Genomic DNA, 22,908 nt, shown 5'->3' with positions numbered 1-22,908 from the left:
AGAAATATCAAAAGTTTTTTAGAGAGAAAATGATAAAGGTTAGAAACTCAGATCTAAATGAAGAGAAGAAGTAAGAGTAGTTATATTAATTTCAGATAGGCTTCAGAGTGAAGTAAATTATTAGGGATATTAAGGTATATATACTAACAACAACATCAAAATATGTGAGGGAACAACTGATAGAGTTGCAAGGAGAAGTAGATTAATCCACTATTATATTTGGAGATTTCAACACTCTCAGTAATGGGCAAATCCAGGAAAGGCATAGTTGAACTGAACAGCACAGTCAATCAGCTGGACTTAATAGACGTTTACAGACTACATCATTCAACAAGGGCAGAAATCACATTCTTCTCAAGTTTGTATGGAACATTCACCAAGATATGCCACATTCTGGGCAAAAAAACACACTTGAACATATTTAAAAGAAAGTAAATCATGCAAAATATGTTCTCAGACTACAATGTAATAGAAATCAGCAGATAGTTGGAAAATCCCCCAATACTTGGAAATATGGGTTAAAGAAGAACTCTCGCCAGAGATGTTTTTTAAATATTTCAAACTAAATGAAAATGAAAATACAGTTTATCAAAATTCATGAGATGCAGTGAAAGCAGTGTTTAGAAAGAAATTCATAATATTGAATGAATATATTAGAAAAGATAAAAGAACTAAAATCATTAATATACAACCTTGAAAGTAAAAGTGTGAAAGTGTTATCGTCAGTTGTGTCCAACTGTATGGGACCCCAGGGACTGTAGCCTGCCAGGCTCCTCTGTCCATAGGATTCTCCAGGCAAGAATATTGGAGTGGGTTGCCATTCCCTTCTCCAGGGAATCTTCTCAACCCAGGGATCGAACCTGGGTCTCCTGTATTGCAGGCAGATTCTTTACCGTCTGAGCTACCAGGGAATCCCTAATATAGGTAACTAGAAAATTAAACACAAACACAAAAGCAAACACAGAGTAAGATGAGGGAAAGAAAGAATTAAAATTAGATTTGAAGTGAATGAAATTGAGAACAGGAAAACAATAGACAAAAGCAATGAAACCAACAGTTGTTCTTTGGAAAGATAAAATCTCTAAACAGGCTGTCTAAGGGAAAAAAAAAGCTAGAAATTACTAACAATCAGGAAAGAAGAGGAGCCATCACTACTCATCTCATGGACAGTAAAAGAATTAGGAATATTATGAACACCCTATGCCTACAGAATTGAAGACCTAGATGAACTAGACCAGTTCCTTGAAAGAAAGAATCTAGTAGAACTCAACAGAAGGAGAAATAGATCTATTAAAGACTGAATCAGGAGAGCCCCTCAGGAGGGAAAGGCTCTGCTGCTGTGTTGTTTGTTCTGTTGTACAGGGAAGATTTCCAATCACACAGGTGATTAGTAGCAGAGAATACTCCTTCAAATATCCTTCCTCCTATTAAGCCAGTGGGATATAAAGGTGCCAAGACAGGTGTCTGTGGCCATAGGAAGAATTAGGTTACCTTGATAAATCATTATAACCAATGATATTATTCACCAATGAGTCCTTTTAAATGGTGTTTTGATTCAGTTCCAGTGTCTACTACACAAACAATGAAATTTGGCCATGATATGCCATGACACATCCACACCATATGCTTTCACTACAGGAGCCCGTCTTTAACTGAGTCTTAATAGTCTAACACAGTCTCATATGTAATGCATATAACAGTGATATACTTAGTGCATATAAAGTACATTTTGTGAGGGTTTTTGCAGCCAAACTTGTATAATCTTGAATGTGTGTCATCACACATTCTGTAGATTTTTCCTTTTCCAACATCTGCATGTAGGATGGAAACAATACATGTTTTAGGATTTCATTAAGAACACTGTGCTTGAAGGAGGCAATGGTGACCCACTCCAGTACTCTTGCCTGGCAAATCCCATGGACGGAGGAGCCTGGTAGGCTGCAGTCCATGGGGTCGCTAAGAGTTGGACACGACTGAAGCGACTTAGCAGCAGCAGCAGGACTTAGAGGAAAAAATGGGGGAAAGAGGTCTTTTTAAATTTACTTCAGCTGTTAGTTATAAACTAGTGAGTTTTATAATATCTTATTCATGACTAAGTTTTAAAATGCAGCTATGAGGGCTTCCCTGGTGGCTCAGTGGTAAAGAATCTGCCTGACAATGCAGGAGACATGACTTCCATCCCTGGTCTGGGAAGATCCCACATACTATGGAGCAACTAAGCCCGTGCACCACAACTATTGAGCCTGTGCTCTAGAGCCTGGGAATTGCAACTACTGAGTCCTTGCACCTCAAGTACTGAGGCTCATGTGCCCTAGAGCCTGTGCTCTGCAACATAAGAAGTCACTGCAATGAGAAGCCCATCCACTGCAACTACAGAGTAGCCCCTGCTCTCTACAACTAGAGAAAAACCCATGCAGCAACAAAGAACCAGTACAGCCAAAAAAATAAATGAATAAACAAACAACCAAAAAGATAAAATGCAGGCATGAGATCAATGTCTGGATGTATGTATGCCTTAAGTGATGAGATTTCCATCTTGATTCTTGACCCTCTGATTTCTTTCTGATTCCAACAGAGCACACGTACTTTGAGTTCTGACACCAGGACTTTAATTTCAGCTGTTTTGATGTTATCTTACACAAAGCATACTGAGGTCAGTAATGATTACTCATTACATTTTACTTCTGTTTTTGAGAATATAACCCAGGAAAATGAAGGATATATTTTTTTATCTTTAATTCACTTGCTTTACCAGAGAAAATTGTATTGATTTATTTAACATGTTCCTTTGCTTCATTGGTATATATATTGTTAAAAAACAAAATTCAACTGAGTAAATTTGAAGATCTAAAGCGTCTGCCTGCAATGCGGGAGACCCGGGTTCGATCCCTGGGTTGGGAAGATCCCCTGGAGAAGGAAATGGCAATCCACTCCAGCACTCTTGCCTGGAAAATCCCATGGACGGAGGAGCCTGATAGGCTACATTCCATGGGGTCACAAAGAGTCGGACACGACTGAGCGACTTCACTTTCACTTTTTCAGTTGACTTTATACAACAATTCACGAATGGGACAGCATCCCATCTAGCAACTAGGATGGAGCTCCTAGGCACAGTACAAAATGGAATGGTTTTAAAGGCAGAAAGGGAGTGGGACAAGAAAGTCATAAACAAAAGGAAGGGTTATTTCAGGCAAGATCACCTTCCTTTGAGGGAAGGCAGGGTCTGTCAGGCAGATTACTTCCCTGTTGCTTGCCAGGAAATTTCAGATTGACTGGTTAAAGGCCACATTCCTGGGAGTAGCTGAACTGCAATTGGGCTAGGTATTAAGTCTTGCTTTGCTGACTTGGGGCTTAGCACAAGTGACTCCATTTCAGGCTTGTTCTTTCTTTCTTTAACAATACAAATATGTTAAAAGAAGGATTTAGAGTTCAAAGATAAAAATTACAGTGGTATCAAAACCTCCCCACAAGTAGATGGGCCCTTTCCAAACTGAAGAGTGCAGCACTGCTACTCAGAATAGAAGCAGCAACAGAAGAGTCAGCTAATATCTTCAGGAGAGGGCAAAATATGTTTCCTGAACCCCTACCATTCCTAGGAAAGATCTCTAATTATATAAGAGTACCATCCAGTAAGGACCATCTTTAAACACCACATAAAATAAAAGTTTCTCATCATCTGGAACATAAATGTTATCAGTGGTGCCAGAAGTATTGTTGAGGCCAACCTGAAAAACTTGTATACAGGTTTTTACATATTTTATATATACTTTTATATATTTTATGTATTATAAAAACATAAAAGGAGTATATTGCAGTAAGGAAACACATCTTTTAATGTTGTAGGAAAGTTCATACAGGAAGGTCCAACCTGGAAAATCATGGCTGTTCCTCAAACCTTCCATTCTTGTTCTTGAGACAGCTGGCTTCCTCTATTTCATAGCATCCAACCCCCAAAGCAGGGGCCATTGGGGTGGCGTGACCAGCAGGCAACCGAAAGTGAATATGGCTCCCAAGAGCAGTGCACCACAGCTGAGGGCAAGCTCAGGACACACAGCCACTGGCCCCATGAAAGTCAGAGCTGGGGCTGGATGTTCCAGCAGGAGAAATGAGATGGAAAATGGGCAGTGCTTGCTCTCTCCCAGCTTCTCTGTTTGCCTTGGTGTTCTGTGTTGACCCTGCACCAGAAGGAGCACCTGGTGGGGAGTGGGAAATGTGGGTTTGTGCAGAGCTTATGAACAAAAGATGCTGCTTTTGCCTGGAGTCAGAAATCATTTCACCAAGAGTGAGTTCAGTTCAGTTGCTCAGTTGTGTCCGACTCTGAGACCCCATGGACTGCAGCACGCCAGGCTTCCCTGTCTATCACCAACTCCCAGAGCTTACTCAAACTCTTGTCCATAGAGTTGGTGATGCCATCCAACCATCTCATCCTCTGTCATCCCCTTCTCCTCCCTCCAATCTTTCCCAGCATCAGGGTCTTTTCAGATGAGTCAGTTCTTTGCATCAGGTGGCCAAAGTATTGAGTTTCAACTTCAGCATCAGTCCTCCCAATGAATATTCAGGACTGATTTCCTTTAGGATGGACTGGTTGGATCTCTTTGCAGTTCAATAACCTCTCAAGAGTCTTCTCCAACACCACAGTTCAAAAGCATCAGTTCTTCAGTGCTCAGCTTTCTTTATAGTCCAACTCTCACATCCATGCATGACTACTGGAAAAACCATAGCTTTGACTAGACGGACCTTTGTTGGCAAAGTGATGTCTCTGTTTTTAATATGCTGTCTAGGTTGGTCATAGCTTTTCTTCCAAGGAGCAAGTGTCTTTTAATTTCATGGCTGCAGTTACCATCTGCAATGATTTTGGAGCCCCCCAAAATAAAGTCTCTCACTGTTTGCATTGTTTCCCTATCTACTTTCCACCTTCTGTGGATAAAAATTTTCCTGCAGCAATTTTTCTTTCTCCATAGTTTGACGGATGCTGTAGAGAAACTCCTGGTTTTCACTCTTTTTCTACTTAACCTTAGTTCATGAACCTTTTCCATATCCTTAAATGTTCTTGAAACATACATTTTAGGAGCAGTCTAATATTCCACTGAATATTAAGTAATAGTTTCCTTACTATAGATTAAATGCCACATTTCCAGTCTCATAAATACTGTTCCATTACAAGTCTTATATAAAGTTTCTGAATGCACTCCTGCTTAAATCTTTAGGATAGATTTCTGGAAGTGGGATTTTATATAATAAAACAATATGAATATTGTTAAGGCCCTAGATACATGTTATGAAACTGCCTTTCAGGATGGCTGTAAGAATTCACAATTCCGCTACACAGTTTAGAAAAGCACCTGCCTAACAAAATAGTTCATTTTTGTTAGAAAATATTTTTAAATTGATGTTTTCTCTTTGAGATTACAGCAATTGACATTGTCTTGTGCACTGAGTTCTTTGCTTAAAAAGATTAAACTAGATTATTTTATATGGTTAACTTCATTTTCAAGGATTAATTCATAATCATGTTAGTAATAAAGTAAAAGGTCATGACTAAAACTTCCTTCTTCTCTATGACTCAATCTGTGTACATTAATTTAATACACTCACATCTGGAATAACATTCCAGAAATAAACCCCAGGGAGGCCGCCATATGGATATGTTCCTTGACTGTTCTTAAAAGTCAGGTCCAGGTCGAAAATTGACAGGAAGAATATTAACTAGCTGAAATAGCAATATGTGAAATAACAGGAGGTCTGGAGATGTTCAATACAGCAGACAAAATATCATCTATAGAAATCTTAAATTAGCCACCATGCCCTTGAAAAATCTCCAGTGGATTTTACTGCTTCTAGAAAGATCTGGGGGAATTCCCTGGCAGTCCAGTGATTAGGACTTTGCCCTTTCACTGCCAAAGGCCTGGGTTCAATTCCTGGTTGGGGAACTAAGCTCGCACAAGCAACTTGGAACAGCAAAAAAAAAAAAAAAAAGAAGTTGGCAACTTTGTGTTTTGTAGTTGTTTGACAGTGTTAGAAATTGTGGATTTGGGCACCTCTAATTAGAACACTCATTTTCCATGTCTGTTTTCCAAGATAATGAATTAACAAGTGGCGCATGTCCAGGTAATAGATGAACAAACAGAATACAACCCAGCAATAAAATGGAATAAATTAATACAACATCATGGATAAATCCCCAAATGATTATTTTGAGTGACAGTCCAGAAAAGAAAAAGAGAAGTTATCTAGTGTATGATTCCATGTATATAAAAATCTGTATGATAAAAATTAAATGTTATTGGTAGAAAGCAGATTGCCAGTTGCCTAGGGATGTGGTGGGACTGTGTGGTGGGGGGCAAGGAAGACAAGAGAAGAATATATTACAGAGGTGCTTGATGTTTACTGTCTTGAGTCAAAAATATTTTAATGGGAATATACATAATGTAAAATTTAACAAATTGTAGGTTTAATTCCAGTGTTCTTGCCTGGAGAATCCCAGGGACGGTGGAGCCTGGTGGGCTGCCGTCTATGGGGTTGCACAGTCAGACACGAGTGAGGCGACTTAGCAGCAGCAGCAGCAACAGCAGCAGCGGCAGGTTTAACATAAGTTCAATATTTGTGTATCACTTATAGATCACAATGCAGTAGAGGACTTCCCTGGTGGTCCTGTGGTTAAGAATCCACCTGCCAATATAGGGGAGAGGGGTTCAATCCCTGGTCCAGGAAGATTCCACATGCTGCGGGGCAACTAAGCCCTTGCCCCACAGCTACTGAGCCCCCATGCCTGAAGCCCATGCTTCACAAGATAAGCCACCACAAGTAGAAGCTGGCACACTGTAACTAGAGAGTAGCCACCACTTGGTGCACCTAGAGAAAGCCTGTGCACAGTGATGAAGACCCAGAGCAGCCAAAAATAAAATTAATTTTTTAAAAAATGCAGTTGAAAAAAATCTGAAAAAAGCTGTAAGTGCTTTTAACTTTCTTGACAAAAATAATTAATAGCTTTCAAAAATAGAGTTAAGCTTATGAATTTATAAACCAGTTTATAATAGGGCATAAAAATGAACACATAATTTACATACTAATTAATCTGGTGTTTCATTAGTAAATTCTCAGGCTGCTTAAGACCATTGGAAAATATCTGAATGCATTCAGCATGGATGGGAAACACACACTGTCTTGAAAGGAAACAGTGACTCTTGGAGATGTGGGCCAAACACACAACAAGGCAGATTCATTCTGTCACTGACATTTCTAGAATATCTGGCAGCCGTCCAGATGCCAGTCTCTAGATTAGGTTAGACTGGGCCTATGAAACCATGCTTCTGGTGACTAATATCTGACAGTCTACGAAACTTAAAAAATACTGAAGGATGAAAACGAAGATACAGAAACAAGAATTATTTTAAAGGTAAAAAAGAGAGACATTAAAATTCGCTCAGGTATAAGGCTTGCAAAGTGAGAGAGGTGACTGAGGGAAAATACTTTTTCCTCTGAGGAAAAATTTAATGAGAATTACTGCCAATGGCGACCGTGAACCTCCCGTTGCTAGGCAGGATGCTGTCTCCGGGCAACGCAGCGGCCGGGAATTGGCCAACGGACTTGCAACGATTTTAGCCAATGGAGTCTTACGCCAGTGGGGCTTGGGCACCCTGGTCAATGGAAAACGTGAGCAATAAGTTACTAAGCAGAAAGTGATCTCTGTATAACGTACTTGTGAAAGATGGATCCCAGAAGGCACTAGCTGAACATTTATAAAGGGAAAGAAAATACTCTGTGAGCCAGATTTAAAAGTTTTGCTTGCCTTTCTAAGCCCGCTAGGCTTTCAGTGGTGTTCAGCCACGCTCATGTACTGCTGTCAATTTGGTGGCCTTTGTGCCCCAGACCACCCTCATCCTGACCTGGGCTTATACAGGAAGAGCCACCAGGGCTGGGATGCCAAAGGATCCCTGCACAGAGAAGGCAGCAACAGCGACTTCAGAGGAACACTGAAATCAGTGCTTTTATTTATGCTTTAATTTGACTTTTATGTTCTTGGTACACTAAAGGACAGAAACAGTATGAACCTAACAGGAGCAGAAGAGATTAAGAAGAGGTGGCAAGAATACACAGAAGAACTATACAAAAGAGATCTTAATGAACCAGATAGCCACGATCATTCACCCAGAGCCAGGCATCCTGGAATGCAAAGTCAGGTGGGCCTTAGGAAGCATCACTATGAACAAAGCTAGTGGAGTTGATGGAGTTCCAGTTGAGCTGTTTCAAACCTAAAAGATGATGCTATGAAAGTGCTGCACTCAATATGCCAGCAAATTTGGAAAACTCAGCAGTGGCCACAGGACTGGAAATGGTCAGTTTTCATTCCAATCCCAAAGAAAGGCAATGCCAAAGAATGTTCAAACTACTGCACAATTGCACTCATCTCACACGCTAGTAAAGTAATGCTCAAAGTTCTCCAAGCAAGGCTTTCACAGTACGTGAACTGTGAACTTCCAGATGTTCAAGCTGGATTTAGAAAAGCCAGAGGAACCAGAGATAAATTGCCAGCATCCGTTGGATCATAGAAAAAGTAAGAGTTCCAGAAAAACATCTACTTCTACTTTATTGACTATGCTGAAACATTTGACTGTGTGGATCACAACAAACTGGAAAATTCTTCAAGAGATGGGAGTACCAGACCACCTGACCTGCTTTCTGAGAAATCTGTATGCAGGTCAAGACGCAACATTTAGAACAGGACATGGAACAACGGACTGGTTCCAAATTGGGAAAGGAGTATGTCAAGGCTGTATACTGTCACCCTGCTTATTTAACTTATATGCAGAGTACATCATGTGAAATGCTGGGCTGGATGAAGCACAAGCTGGGACCAGGATTGCTGAGAGAAGTATCAATAACCTGATATGCAGGTGACACCACCCTTATGGCAGAAAGTGAAGAGGAACTAAAGAGCCTCTTGATGAAAGTGAAAGAGGAAAATGAAAAAGCTGGCTTAAAACTTAACATTCGAAAACGAAGATCATGGCATCTGGTCCCATCACTTCATGGCAGATAGATGGGGAAACAATGGAAACAGTGACAGACTTTATTTTTTTGGACTCCAAAATCACTGCAGATGGTGACTGCAGCTGTGAAATTAAAAAACGCTTGCTCCTTGGAAGAAAAGCTATGACCAACCTAGACAGCATATTAAAAACAGAGACATCACTTTGCCAACAAAGGTCCGTCTAGTCAAAGCTATGGTTTTTCCAGTAGTCATGCATGGATGTGAGAGTTGGACCATAAAGAAAGCTGAGTGCTGAAGAATTGATGCTTTTGAACTGTGGTGTTGGAGAAGACTCTTGAGAGGCTGTTGGACTGCAAGGATATCAAACCAGTCTATCCTAAAGGAAATCAGTCCTGAATATTCATTGGAAGGACTGAAGCTGAAGTTGAAACTCCACTACTTTGGCCACCTGATGCAAAGAACTGACTCATTTGAAAAGACCCTCATGCTGGGAAAGATTGAAGGAGGGAGGAAATGGGGATGGCAGAGGATGAGATGGTTGGATGGCATCACCAACTTTATGGACCTGAGTTTGAGTAAGCTCCGGGAGTTGGTGCTGGACAGGGAAGCCTGGTGTGTTACAGTCCATGGGGTCGCAAACAGTCAGACATGAGTGAGTGACTGAACTGAACTGATGTTCTTGGGAAGGAAGTGCATTCCCACAGGTTATAATTTAAATGGGCCTAAGCTTAGTGATAGAAACCTGGCTTCCTGTGATGAGATGCCTTAGGCTTGCAGGATGGGGACTGGGGTGTCAGAGAGGTGAGCTCTATTGGCCAGTTATGGGTCTCATTTGCAAATAGTAGAAAAGTAAGAGAAAAAGTAACTCATCTTCTCACGGACCAGGGTTTGTGGACTTCCCCAGTCAATAGAAATTGACTAGCAGCCAGATAGGAAATTGAGGCAAGGCTTTATTTGGACTCCTGCTATAGCAGGATGGAGCAAAAACAAACAACATGTTCCCTTGCTTGTTCCTTGAGTAGAGGGTGAATTTGTTCCTTTTATGGCAGTGGTCCCCAACCTTTTTGGGAGCAGGGGATTGATTCTGTGGAGGACAGTTTTTCCACGGACAAAGGCAGGATGGGGCTGGAGAATAGTTTTAACTGATTCTCATAAGAAGCCCACAACCTAGATCTCTCCCAGCCCCAGTTCACAGCAGTGTTTGCATTTCTATGGGAATCTAATGCCCTCGCTGATCTGATGGGAGGTGGAGGTCAGGTGGTAATGGGAGTGATGGGAAACAGCTTGAAATACAGATGAAGCTTTACTGGCTCACTTGCTGCTCACCTGCTGTATGGCTCAGTTTCCTAACAGGCCACGGAGTGATCTGTGGCCCCAGGGTTGGGGATCTCTGTTTCGTAAGGTGAGGGTAGGGGTGTGCCCAGGGGTGGAGGAGTGGCTTAGGTGTTTTGTCTACCCCGAGGTGGTGGTGTGTGCAGGAGGCCTGCACAGTACCCTGTTTTTGGTCCAGGATCTTCAAAAATGGCAGTTTGGTTTTTTTGGTCTATTTGTATCTTTTTGTCCAGAATTTGCCCCAGCTGTTCATGCATGCAATTATTTTTAGCCCCATACAGTTTCTTTATTCTGTTGCTTGAGGAGAGGTGTGTCCATGTGCAAGCATTGCACTAAAGGTTCCCCAGGTCCCAGCCTGTCTCATTCCCCACTGAGTGACTCCACACCCTTATTCATAAGGGTTAAGGAACTGAAGGTCTCTTCTGCTGAAACTTCTTCCTTCTGGGCAGGAGCTACAGACCCTAGCCTATCCTAGAGATAGACATCCCTCGCTGACTGTTCCAAGGACTGTAGGCACCTGGCCCACTTTGCACTGGAATAAGCTGAATTCCTTGAGCCATCATACGCCTTACTTCAAACTGTTGGAGCCTAAAAGACACAAACTTAATCAAAAGGTTAGACAAACAAAAGCTAAAAAGGAGAAGAAGAGCAATAGCCATTAAAGGGCCTAGAAAAGGAAGGAACCAGGGTTAATTTGGGCTTCCTTAATCGTTGACCAGACAAGGGAGGGGATATTGCTCCTGCCAAAATTATGAAGCCACTCTGCTTTGTTCTGCCAGAAGGCAGTCAAGGGCCAGATGATCATTAAGAACCACCTTAGCCAAGGGAAGGAGAGGTCCCAAGTCCCGTTAAGGCTTCAAATAGGGGCCAATCCACTACATCATTTTACTTATGATGACACCTGTCTTATGAGAAGGTATCTCAGATCTTCCACTGACTCACAGATGTATTCTTCTGTTGTGACCTGTGGATTTCTGGAGGTAAAAGCTTTAGTCTGTAGAAAGGGAATTGGATATCCCTTGCAGTTTGACGGCACTAGGATTGGTAAAAGTACTTTATAGAGGCCCTTTCATTTTGGCAATACTTGGTCTTCGGGGCCCCTTTTTCCAGGTTTTGAGAAGAACTTGGCCCCAGGGTTTATTTGTGAAGGAATTGCTCCTTCCTCTGCAGTTTTAGTGGGAGTAGTGTCTTGTGGGCATAGTCCTGGATTGCCTTCTGAACTCGTCCTAGATTAATACTCTACCTCAGGGTCTGGCTCAGGGCCTCATCCAGTAGAGTGTCAGTAGTAAGAAAAGGCCTCCTATAGGTCAAGTGGGCTAAGCCTCAGACCACTCCTGGGGGGGTACACAGACCCTGAGTAGTGCAGTAGGAAGCAAGTTGGTTCAGGGTTCATGAGTTTCTTCACAGAGCTTTGCTAAAGTTTTCTTTTAAAGTATGGCTCATTTTCTCTGCCTTCCCTGAAGAGTGGAGGTGCCTAGAGGTGTGTTGCTTGTGTCTAGGGCTACTGTGAACCCTTGTGTGATTCTGGCTATAAAAGAGGGTCCTTGGTTGCTCTGGAGGAATTTTGGAAGTCCAAACCAAGGAATACCTATGGTTAATTCATGTTGGTGTATGACAGAAATCAAACCAATATTGTAAACCAATCATCAGTCAGTTAAAAATAACAATATTTTTTTAAAAAAGAAAAAAAAGGGGGTGCTTACAGACATCCATAGCCTTTCGGATTGGGTGGGGGTGGCTGCAACCCATCCTGTGAAAGTATCAACAAACACCAGAAGATACCTGATTGTCAGGGCATTCAGGTGAAATCTAACTGCCAGTCTCCCCCTGGATATGTCCCTCAGCATTGGATTGACCTGAGTAACTAAGGAGGCGAAGACACGACTGAAATGACTTAGCATGTGGGTTATTATGGGCATGTAAATCATAGGCAGGTGTTACTTATTTTGCTGTTATTTTAAGTCCCTTCCCTAAAAGAGCCTTTTGCATCAAGTCTCATAGTGCATCCCTCCCATGGTGGGTGGCATCACGTTGCTCTTAGTGAGTTTCCATTGTTGGGCCTCAGGGATTAGAAGCTTATCCTCCTTTTTATACCAGCCTGTGTTCCTTTTACATAGCCCCATTTCTCAGCATTTTCTTATTTGTATGGGGAACACTGTCTCCTGAGAAATCTGTATGCAGGTCAAGAAGAAACACTTAGAACTGGACATGGAACAACAGACTGGCTCCAAATTGGGAGAGGAGTCCATCAAGGCTGTACATTGTCACCCTGCTTATTTAACTTATATGCAGAGTACATCATAAGAAACACTGGGCTGGACGAAGCACAAGCTGGAATCAAGATTGCCGTGAGAAATACCAATAACCTCAGATGCAGACGATACCACCCTTATGGCAGAAGGCGAAGAAGAGCTAAAGAGCCTCTTGATGAAAGTGAAAGAGAAGAGTGAAAAAGTTGGCTTAAAACTCAACAATCAGAAAACTAAGATCATGGCATCTGGTCCCATCATTTCATGGGAAATAGATGGGGAAACAGTGGAAACAGTGAGAGACTTTATTTTTGCTGCTAAGTCGCTTCAGTTGTGTCCAACTCTGTGTGACCCCACGGTGGGTCACAGCAGCCCACCAGGCTCCCCCGTCCCTGGGATTCTCCAGGCAAGAACACTGGAGTGGGTTGCCATTTCCTCCTCCAATGCATGAAAGTGAAAAGTGAAAGTGAAGTTGCTCAGTCATGTCCGACTGTTCACGACCCTGTGGACTGCAGCCTACCAGGCTCCTCCGCCCATGGGATTTTCCAGGCAAGAGTACTGGAGTGGGGTGCCATTGCCGTCTCCGGACTTTATTTTTAGGGGCTCCAAAATCACTGCAGATGGGGACTGCAGCCAAGAAATTAAAAGACCCTTGCTCCTTGGAAGAAAAGTTATGACCAACCTAGACAGCATATTAAAAAGCAGAGACATTACTTTGTCAACAAAGGTCCATCTAGTCAAGGCTATGGTTTTTCCAGTAGTCATATATGGATGTGAAAGTTGGACTGTAAAGAAAGCTGAGTGCCGAAGAATTGATGCTTTTGAACTGTGGTGTTGGAGAAGACTCTTGAGAGTCCCTTGGACTGCAAGGAGCTCCAACTAGTCCATCCTAAATGAGATCAGTCCTGGGTATTCATTGGAAGGACTGATGTTGAAGCTGAAACTCCAATACTTTGGCCACCTGATGCAAAGAGCTGATTCATTTGAAAAGACCCTGATGCTGGGAAGATTGAGGGCGGGAGGAGAAGAGATGACAGAGGATGAGATGGTTGGATGGCATCACCAAGTCAATGGACATGAGTCTTGGTAAAGTCCAGGAATTGATGATGGACAGAGAGGACTGGTGTGCTGCAGTCCATGGGGTCACAAAGTCAGACACAACTGAGCCACTGAACTGAACTGATGGGGAACACTGAAGAAAGCTGAGGGCCAAAGAACTGATACTTTTGAACTGTGGTGTTGGAGAAGACTCTTAGTCCCTTGGACTGCAAGGAGATCCAACCAGTCCATCCTAAAGGAAATCAGTCCTGAATATTCAGTGGAAGGACTGATGCTGAAGCTGAAGCTCCAATACTTTGGCTACCTGATGGGAAGAACTGACTCATTGGAAAAGGTTGAAGGCAAGAGGAGAAGGAGACGACAGAGGATGAGATGGCTGGCATCACCAACTCAATGGACATGAGTTTGAGCAAGCTCTGGGAATTGGTGATGGACAGGGAAGCCTGGTGTGCTGCAGTCCATGGGGTGACAAAGAGTCGGACATGACTGAGCAACTGAACTGACTGATAGGGAACACTGGGAAGGCTAGAATAGAAAGTTCAGGGGGACCAGTCACTAGAGCCATACCTTGTTCAGCTGCCTGTTTTGTGATTTGATCAGCTTTGCTGTTCCCTTGGCTCACAAAAGATCCATCCCTCTGATGGCCCCTACAGTGCATGCTACCTGGGTCAGAAGCTGTGCTGCTTCTAGAAGAGCCAGAATCTAACCTCTATGTTTCATGGCAGAATTTCTAGTGGTTAACATTCCTCTTTCTTCCAAATGGCAGCATGAGCATATAGCACATGGAATCCATATTTAGAGTCAGCAAAAATATTTAATTTCTTATTCTTCCCTAATTGCAAAACAGTCATTAATACAGTTTGTTTAGCCTTCTGGGCTGATGTCTGGGCTGGCAGGACCTTGGCTTCTATGAATTCATCTAGACTAACTATGAAATACCCTTCCTTTTGGGTTCTCATATCTAGTTTTACTGCTCTCATCAGTAAACCATTTGACCTCAGAGCTGTCAAGAGGCTCATCTAGAAGATCAGAGCTGCTGGAGTTAGTTTGTTCTATGGTCTCTATACGTTGATACACTAAGCCTGCACTCTCAACCAATGGGCAGAGTTGCTGGGTTCAGGGTTCAGCACACCTGTAAGGTATTATTTTGTTAACCTTCCTCCAGTTAACCAGTGATGTCCTTTGATCTCCAGCACAGATTGTACCAGATGATGAGAGAGCTGATTCTTAGGTAAGTTGATAAGGTGTCCAGGACCCTCAAGAAGGAAGAAGTCCAGGGCCCTTGAGGTGGAGAAAGGGGTCTGGGGCTCTCGAGGAGGAGAAAGGAACAAACGTTTTTTTCTGCATCGCGTTGTCTTAGTCATGTAAGATGTTTTTTTCTTGAACTGGGGTTTTATGACAACAGTTTTTAAGACGAAATTTCTTTAAGCCCAGAGCTAATGATTACACAACAAAACAACTCATCTTGCTCAAGGGTATGTTCTTCCTTAAGCTCTGTACTAATGATTATATAACAACAATGTATCTTGTTCAAGGACATGTTTCTCTTTCTTAACAAGAACCTTCTGCTTAATCTTGTTAATTTAAGATGTATGTTATGGGAATGAGTCTGGTAAAAGTGTATAAGTCCTTGATAAGACTAGCAAGTGGGGCACTCTCCATCCCCCTTTTGATGTGTATGTTCAAAGCTTTCTCTGTCCTTTTTCACTGTAATAAAACTTCTACCACACAAAAACTCTGAGTGATCAGCCTGGTCCTTGATCCTGAAGCTAAATCATCTTTGGAGATCACGAATCCGACATCGTTCACCATAAGCTGTCAGTGAAGGGTTAATACATTGAAGTGTTGTCCCAGGGTGAGCTTGGAAGCATCATTACCAACAGGGCTCTGGTTGCTACTGCCTGCAGGCTGCTTGGCCATCCCAGGGCCACTGGGTCCAATTATTTTGAAAAGTAAGCCACTGGTCTCTAACTCGGTCCCAGGTTTTGGGTCAAGACTCCTAGTGCTACCTTTGACCTCTGGTGAACATACAGGGTAAAGAGCTTGGCCAAATTTGGAAGTTCCAATGCTGGTGTTCTACTCAACTCAGTCTCAGGAATTTCAGAGGCCTGTTGGTGTTCCCTATTCCATTGAAAGGGCTCCCTTTCTTCTCCCCTTAGAGCCTCACATAGGGGTTCTGCTATAAGGCCATAATTTGGATTCCAGATACAATAAAACCTAGCCATCCCAAGAAAGCCTCAGAGTTGCCTCTTTGTGGCTGGAGATGGTAATGTGCTAATTGCTGCACAGGGCTTGTGCCCCTGGGGAAAAATTTCTAAATATTCAAACCATTGCTGTGAGATCTGAACCTTGGTTTGAGAGACTGATCAATAAATCATTAACATATTGTAGCAAAGTTCCCTTCTCCAGGCTCAGTTCCCTCAGCTCCCTTGTTAACACATTTCCAAAACAATGGGGGCTGTCCTGAATACCCTGCAGGACTGTCCATGTGTATTGGGTAATCTACAGGGTGTCAGTTCAGTCACTCAGTCATGTCTGACTCTTTGAAACCCCCATGGACTGCAGCACGCCAGGCTTCCCTGTCCATCACCAACTCCTGGAGCTTACTCAGTCCATCCAGTTGGTGATGCCATTCAACCATCTCATCCTCTGTTGTCCCCTTCTCCTCTCACCTTCAATCTTTCCCAGCATCAGGGTCTTTTCAAATGAGTCATTTCTTTGCATCAGGCAGCCAAAGTATTGGAGTTGCAGGTGTCAAGGTCCCTCCATTCAAATGCAAAAGGTATTGAGAGTCTGGATGCAGGGGAATACAGAAAAATGCACCTTTGAGGTTCAAAACAAATAGTGCTCCCTGGCACTTGTGTGAGGAGGGTGTTTGGGTTTGACACCAGTGGGTGAATAGGGATGACTGCCTCGTTCATTGCTCATAAGTCTTATACCAATGGATACTCCCTGTTAGGATTCTGAACAGGGAGGATTGGGATGCTACAAGGGGATTGGCAAGGCCTAATGGGTCTGTGTTTTAGAAATTTGCTGAGCAGTGGTTGGGTTCCCTTCAGGGCCTCAGGGGTCTCTTCCAGGGGTATTTTCCCCCAGGCCTTAATCTTAATTTTATTTGGGGAACACATTTTCCCTTCCTGGCACTGAGGTATCCCAAACTGCAGGATTTATTTGTTCTCTAATTTCTTAGTGGATGTCTTGGGGAATATTTTGATGATCTGTAGGTGGGTGATCTGGGGCTACTAACAGATGTATTCTCTGTTTAGATTTTTTACTTCCTTGGACTTGACCCTGTCTTAAGAATATGCTTTTTGTCATTGTTGTTCAGTTGCTAAGTCATACCCAACTTCGAGACCCCATGGACTGCAGCATGCCTGACTCCCCTGTCCTCTACAATCTTCTGGAGTTTGCTCAAACTCATGTCCATTGAGTCTGATGCCATCCAATCATCTCATCCTCTGTTGCCCCCTTCTCCTCCTGCCCTCAATCTTTCCCAGCAATAGGGTCTTTTCCACTGAGTTGGCTCTTTGGATCAGGTAGCCAAAGTATTGGAGCTTCAGCTTCAGTAACAGTCCTTCCAATGAATATTCAGGACTGATTTCCTTTAGGATTGATTGGTTTGATCTCTTTGGAGTCCAGCAGCCTCTCAAGAGTCTTCTCCAGCACCACAAGTTGAAAGCATCAATTCTTCAGTGCTCATCCTTCTTTATTGTCCAACTATCACATCTGGTACATGACTACTAGAAAAACCATAGCTTTAACTATACAGACCTTTGTCAGCAAAGTGATGTCTCTGCTTTTTAATTGGCCGTCTAGGTTTGTCATAGTTTTCCTTCCAAAGAGCATGTGTCTTTTAATTTCATGGCTGCAGTTACCGTCCACAGTGATTTTGGAGTCCAAGGAAAGAAAATCTGTCACTGCTTCCACGTTTTCCCCTTGTATTTGCCATGAAGTGATGGGACTGGTTGCCATGGTCTTAGTTCTTTGAATGTTGAGTTTAATGCCAGTTTTTTCACTCTCCTCTTTCATCCTCATCAAGAAACTCTTTAGTTCCTCGTCACTTTCTGCCATTTGAGTGGTATCTTTTGCATATCTGAGGTTATTATGTTAATCTCTCCTGAGAAGGGGGGCAGAGCATTGTGGCATATACAAAAAGGAATGAATAGTAATAATGGAGCAAATTCCACAGACAAGGGGAGACATAAATCGCCATACCTTTTACTGTCAACTCCCATCACAGTACAGTCGTGGGTGGAGAGGGGGCCAGCCGGCCAAGGCAGAACAGGGCAGATGGCTCCAGTGTCTATAGGAAATTTAGTTCCCTGCCTGCCACATCAAGGGTGACCCGAAGTTCTGCTGGAGTGATGAGAATGGATTGAATGGGATCTGGAGCCAGGCAGGTGATCAGGTCTCATCAGCTGGTGTGCAGCAATCTCTCATTTGCAAAGAGATTTGCAAGGAACTGGGGCTGGTTGAGGGTTGCCCCTCAGGTGTCCCACAAGAGAGTGCTCAGGGTATCCCCTGGCCAGCAACCTACTTTCCAACAAAAGGCCTACTGGTTCATGCCCAGGTGACTTCTTGGTGGTCTGTACAGCCTTCTTGGCTCTGCAGGTTATTCCTGAGGTGGTGGGTGGATCAGCAGCCAAAAGCTGGGTTTTATTTATTAGCCTCTTATCCTTATTGGCTTCCTCCACTAAGTCTTGGTTGTTATAGACCTTGAAAGCTTCCTCTACCAAGGTTGACAACTGGGTTTGTGATCCAGCCTCAAGCTTTTGTAATTTTCTCCAGGTATCAGGATTTGCCTTGGTGGTAAAATTCATGGCCACTAGTGTCCTCCTTTCTACAGACTTCAGGGCTGTATTGGTGCCCTTCCTGAATGCCTCTGTCACCCGACTTAGAAAAACTGCCAGATTTTCATCTTTTCATGTATAACCTTTCAGACCATATCATAATTTACAGGCTTCACCATACAGCTTTCCTTCTGATAAATCAAAAGTAAATGTAGATCACTTAAATGTACAAGAAATCATGACCTGTTATCTAGAGCAGCATTTCAGGAAAACTTGTTCTTTTATGAGAGAGAGAAACCAATTACAGTCTTGAATAAACCTATGCTTAATAAAATTCATTTACCTAATTAAATTTAATCCAACTTTAGAAAGCTCTAACCACATACAAAATTCTTTTCTCAATGTTCCTTTTTCACAAACCTGCAACTTTCTGTGGCCATATTATGTCCCTTATTCTTTACATTCACAAATAGCTAGCTCCAGGAGCAGCTTAGGTGTTTTGCTTAGGTGGTGTTGTGTACAGGGGGCATGTGTAGTACCCTGCTTTTGCTCTTGGCTCTTTAAAAGTGGCATTGGTCTCTCTCTGTATCTTTTGTCCAGAATTTGCCACAACTGCACATGCATGTAGTTATTTTTAATCTTGTATACTTTTTTTGTAGCTTGTTGCTTGAGCAGAGGTGTGTCCAAGGGCAAGCATTGCAGCATTGCAGTGAAGAGTCTCAGGTTCCAGCCTATCTTACTGCCAACACCTCGATTTAGCCCAGGAAGACCTCTGTTAGACCTCTGACCTTCAGAAGTGTAAGATAATAAATGTGTGTGGTTTTAAGCCACCAAGTTTGTAGTGATTTGTTATAGCAGCACAAAAAACTAACACCACATGAGAACTTAGTAGGTAACAGATCGGTTAACAAACCAGTGGGCAAAGGATGCTAACTCTACACTTCAATGTAAAACTTCTAGAGTCTTCCTTTCTATGTTTAATAATGAATTTAGAATTTATTTTAAATATATCGTGTGGCAGCAATCTTTTTTTCTATTCTTGTATAGCTATCTGACTGTTAGTACACAATTTATTGAAAAGTTTCTCTTCCACAGTATTTTCCTTCAATATTTTATTATGAAAATTTTCAAACATACAGAAAAGTTGAGAGAATTTTATAGTGAGCACTGACATTCCAAACTTAAGATTTTACCCAGTGTGTTGAACTTGTGCCGATGGTGCAAAAGAAATAGGCATACAATTGTGGGCACTCAGTGTGCATCGAGGATGTGGCACCAAAGTCTGTTTATTAGTTGCCATCATATTCTTCATCACTACACTCACAGTTAAAAAAAGAAAAGGACCAGTTTCACTTCTGGATGTCCTTGATGGAGCAGTGAAAAATACTTTTTTATTATAAAAATCTCAACTCTTGAGTCCATATCTGTTTAGTATCTTTTTAACAAATATTCTGTGCTGCATCCTGAAGTTCCATAGTTGTCTCCCCCAAAAGCACTGGTGTGATTATTTGAGTTGGGAGCTAAACTCTGCATGAAAGAAGAATTGAAAGAAGACGTGGGGATATGGCAGACATCTCAACAATCAACCAAGTGAGTTGTCATTCAAAGGAAACGAGGAACAACATTTTTTGCCAACATAAAACTAGAGTGTTCAAATGAAAACAGAATTTTGGAAATCTTTTATCTGCCACTGTGAACTTCACAGATTCCCAACACTTAGAGTCAATGATGATATTGACCAGCTTTCACCAGTATTCACCAGTTTTCATACTGTACAATGAAAGTATCAACATTTGGAAGATCTGCATTAGACAGTGAAAGGATAGTTTCCAAATGACCAATGCATGATATTACAAAGTTATGCCTGATAAAATTATCTATTCAAAGAGCAAGCCAGACCAATGAGTTTTAATATAATAGAGTAGAAAAAGTTCACCTAACTGGTCACAAATGGTACATTGCAACTGACCTATTCCTGTTCACCTTTTTCTGAGAAGAATATGCACAATCCTCTAAGTATATTAAAATATTCTGTCCTTTTCCAAGGACATACCTATGTGAAGCCAGATTTGTTTATATACTTCCAGAAGCACATATGAGAATCCAGCTGTTTTACATTAAGACAGACATTTAAAAGATTTCCCCATCCCCATCCCGAAAGGAAAAATGGCCACTCCCAATTTTCTGGAAAATTAATTTTCATAAAAATTTCACTCAGGGAGGGAACATGGGTTAACATGGGTTAACTTATGGCTGACACATGTTGATGTTTGGTAATCAACACCAACACAATACTGTAAAGCAATTATCCTTCAATTAAAGATTAATTTTAAAAATTCTCTTATACAGGAGAAGGCAATGGCAAGCCACTCCAGTACTCTTGCCTAGAAAATTGCATGGATGGAGGAGCCTGGTAGGCTGCAGTCCATGGGGTCCCTACGAGTCGGCCTCGACTGAGCGACTTCACTTTCACTTTTCACTTTCACGCAGTGGAGAAGGAAATGGCAACCTACTCCAGTGTTCTTGCCTGGAGAATCCCAGGGATGGCAGAGCCTGGTGGGCTGCTGTCTATGAGGTCGCACAGAGTTGGACACGACTGAAGCGACTTAGCCGTAGCAGCTTATACAACAGAAAGACTCTTCGTTATTAAAGTATAAATTAGGACTCTTACCATTCAGAAAAGCAGGAACCTTAGAACACTTTTAACTCAAATTAGACCCCTCCCACCTTTGTGCTACTGATGTCAACTGTTTTAATACTCTGTATTCTTGAAAGCCCGCGTACCTCCGCCCAAGGTCACTGCTTCACTGGCCAGCGCCTCTTGGCTGCCGTGCCCAGTTCGGATGGTCGTCTGTCAGAAACGCAGGCACAGGAGGAACGGCCGCGGAGGCTTCTAGGAGTTGTAGTTTGTCCTGCCCCTGGTTGCACTGACGCATTTCCTGTGCATCCCTAGTGGCAGCCGTCTGCTTGGCACCTGCCAGGAGAGCTCTGTCGGCCTGCAGCGTCCCTGATCCAGGGCGATGACCTGAGCGGGCCCACCTCATCTGCCAGAAGGCTGTCTCGGAAGCACCCCGGAGATCAGATCAGATCAGATCAGTCGCTCAGTCGTGTCAGACTCTTTGCAACCCCATGAAGGGAGCACGCCAGGCCTCCCTGTCCATCACCAACTCCCGGAGTTCACTCAAACTCACGTCCATTGAGTTAGTGATGCCATCCAGCCATCTCATCCTCTGTCGTCCCCTTCTCCTCTTGCCCCCAATCCCTCCCAGCATCAGTCTTTTCCAATGAGTCAATTCTTCGCATGAGGTGGCCAAAGTACTGGAGTTTCAGCTTTAGCATCATTCCTTCCAAAGAAATCCCAGGGCTGATCTACTTCAGAATGGACTGGTTGGATCTCCTTGCAGTCCAAGGGACTCTCAAGAGTCTTCTCCAACACCACAGTTCAAAAGCATCAATTCTTCGGCGTTCAGCCTTCTTCACAGTCCAACTCTCACATCCATACATGACCACAGGAAAAACCATAGCCTTGACTAGACGGACCTTTGTTGGCAAAGTAACATCTCTGCTTTTGAATATGCTATCTAGGTTGGTCATAACTTTCCTTCCAAGAAGTAACTGTCTTTTAATTTCATGGCTGCAGTCACCATCTGCAGTGATTTTGGAGCCCAGAAAAATAAAGTCTGACACTGTTTCCACTGTTTCCCCATCTATTTCCCATGAAGTGATGGGACCGGATGCCATGATCTTCGTTTTCTGAATGTTGAGCTTTAAGCCAACTTTTTCACTCTCCACTTTCACTTTCATCAAGAGGCTTTTGAGTTCCTCTTCACTTTCTGCCATAAGGGTGGTGTCATCTGCATATCTGAAGTTATTAATATTTCTCCCGGCAATCTTGATTCCGGCTTGTGTTTCTTCCAGTCCAGCGTTTCTCATGATGTACTCTGCGTATAAGTTAAATAAACAGGGTGGATCACAATAAACTGTGGAAAATTCTGAAAGAGATGGGAATACCAGACCACCTGATCTGCCTCTTGAGAAATTTGTATGCAGGTCAGGAAGCAACACACACTGGTTCCAAATAGGAAAAGGAGTACGTCAAGGCTGTATATGTCACCCTGTTTATTTAACTTATATGCACCCCGGAGAGGGAGACTCAAAGTCGAAAGCGAGAACCGACGGGATCTGCGTGCAGATCCGGGAGGTCCGCTCCGAGCCGGTCTCCCTTCAAATACCCATGTTCCCTCCAAATCCCTCGGAGGAGCCCCCTGCGCCAATTCCCTCCCGCATCCAGGCGGCAGGACCGTGCAGACCAGTCTGGCCTCCTTCGCGCCTGCCCTGACCGGTTGCGTTTGTGTAGGTCGCGGGCAGAGTTGGGGAACCCTGGGGCTGCCTGAGAGAAGGAGGCCCAGCCATAGGAAGGGAGGTGCGGGTTCTCTGGGTGGTAGAGGGGTCCCGCGTGGGCGTGGACGCGGGGAGGAGACTGGTT

At 43.0% G+C, this 22,908-nt stretch overlaps 1 long non-coding RNA gene across 1 annotated transcript in view; it reads left to right on the top strand.

Moving 5' to 3' along the window:
• LOC139176716 (uncharacterized) overlaps positions 1-22,516 on the top strand; it is a 31,173-nt gene extending 8,657 nt beyond the window's left edge. Inside the window, exons 2-3 of the long non-coding RNA XR_011561128.1 lie at positions 2,576-2,653; positions 19,082-22,516. This is a non-coding gene — a long non-coding RNA (uncharacterized lncRNA). The remainder of the gene's footprint in view (positions 1-2,575; positions 2,654-19,081) is intronic.
• The last annotated feature ends 392 nt before the right edge of the window (positions 22,517-22,908 follow it).

This window comes from Bos indicus, chromosome 17, assembly GCF_029378745.1.
Source record: "Bos indicus isolate NIAB-ARS_2022 breed Sahiwal x Tharparkar chromosome 17, NIAB-ARS_B.indTharparkar_mat_pri_1.0, whole genome shotgun sequence".
Taxonomy (NCBI): domain Eukaryota; kingdom Metazoa; phylum Chordata; class Mammalia; order Artiodactyla; family Bovidae; genus Bos; species Bos indicus.
Note: the sequence above shows the minus strand (reverse complement) of the source record. Positions and strands in the feature narration are given on the sequence as shown.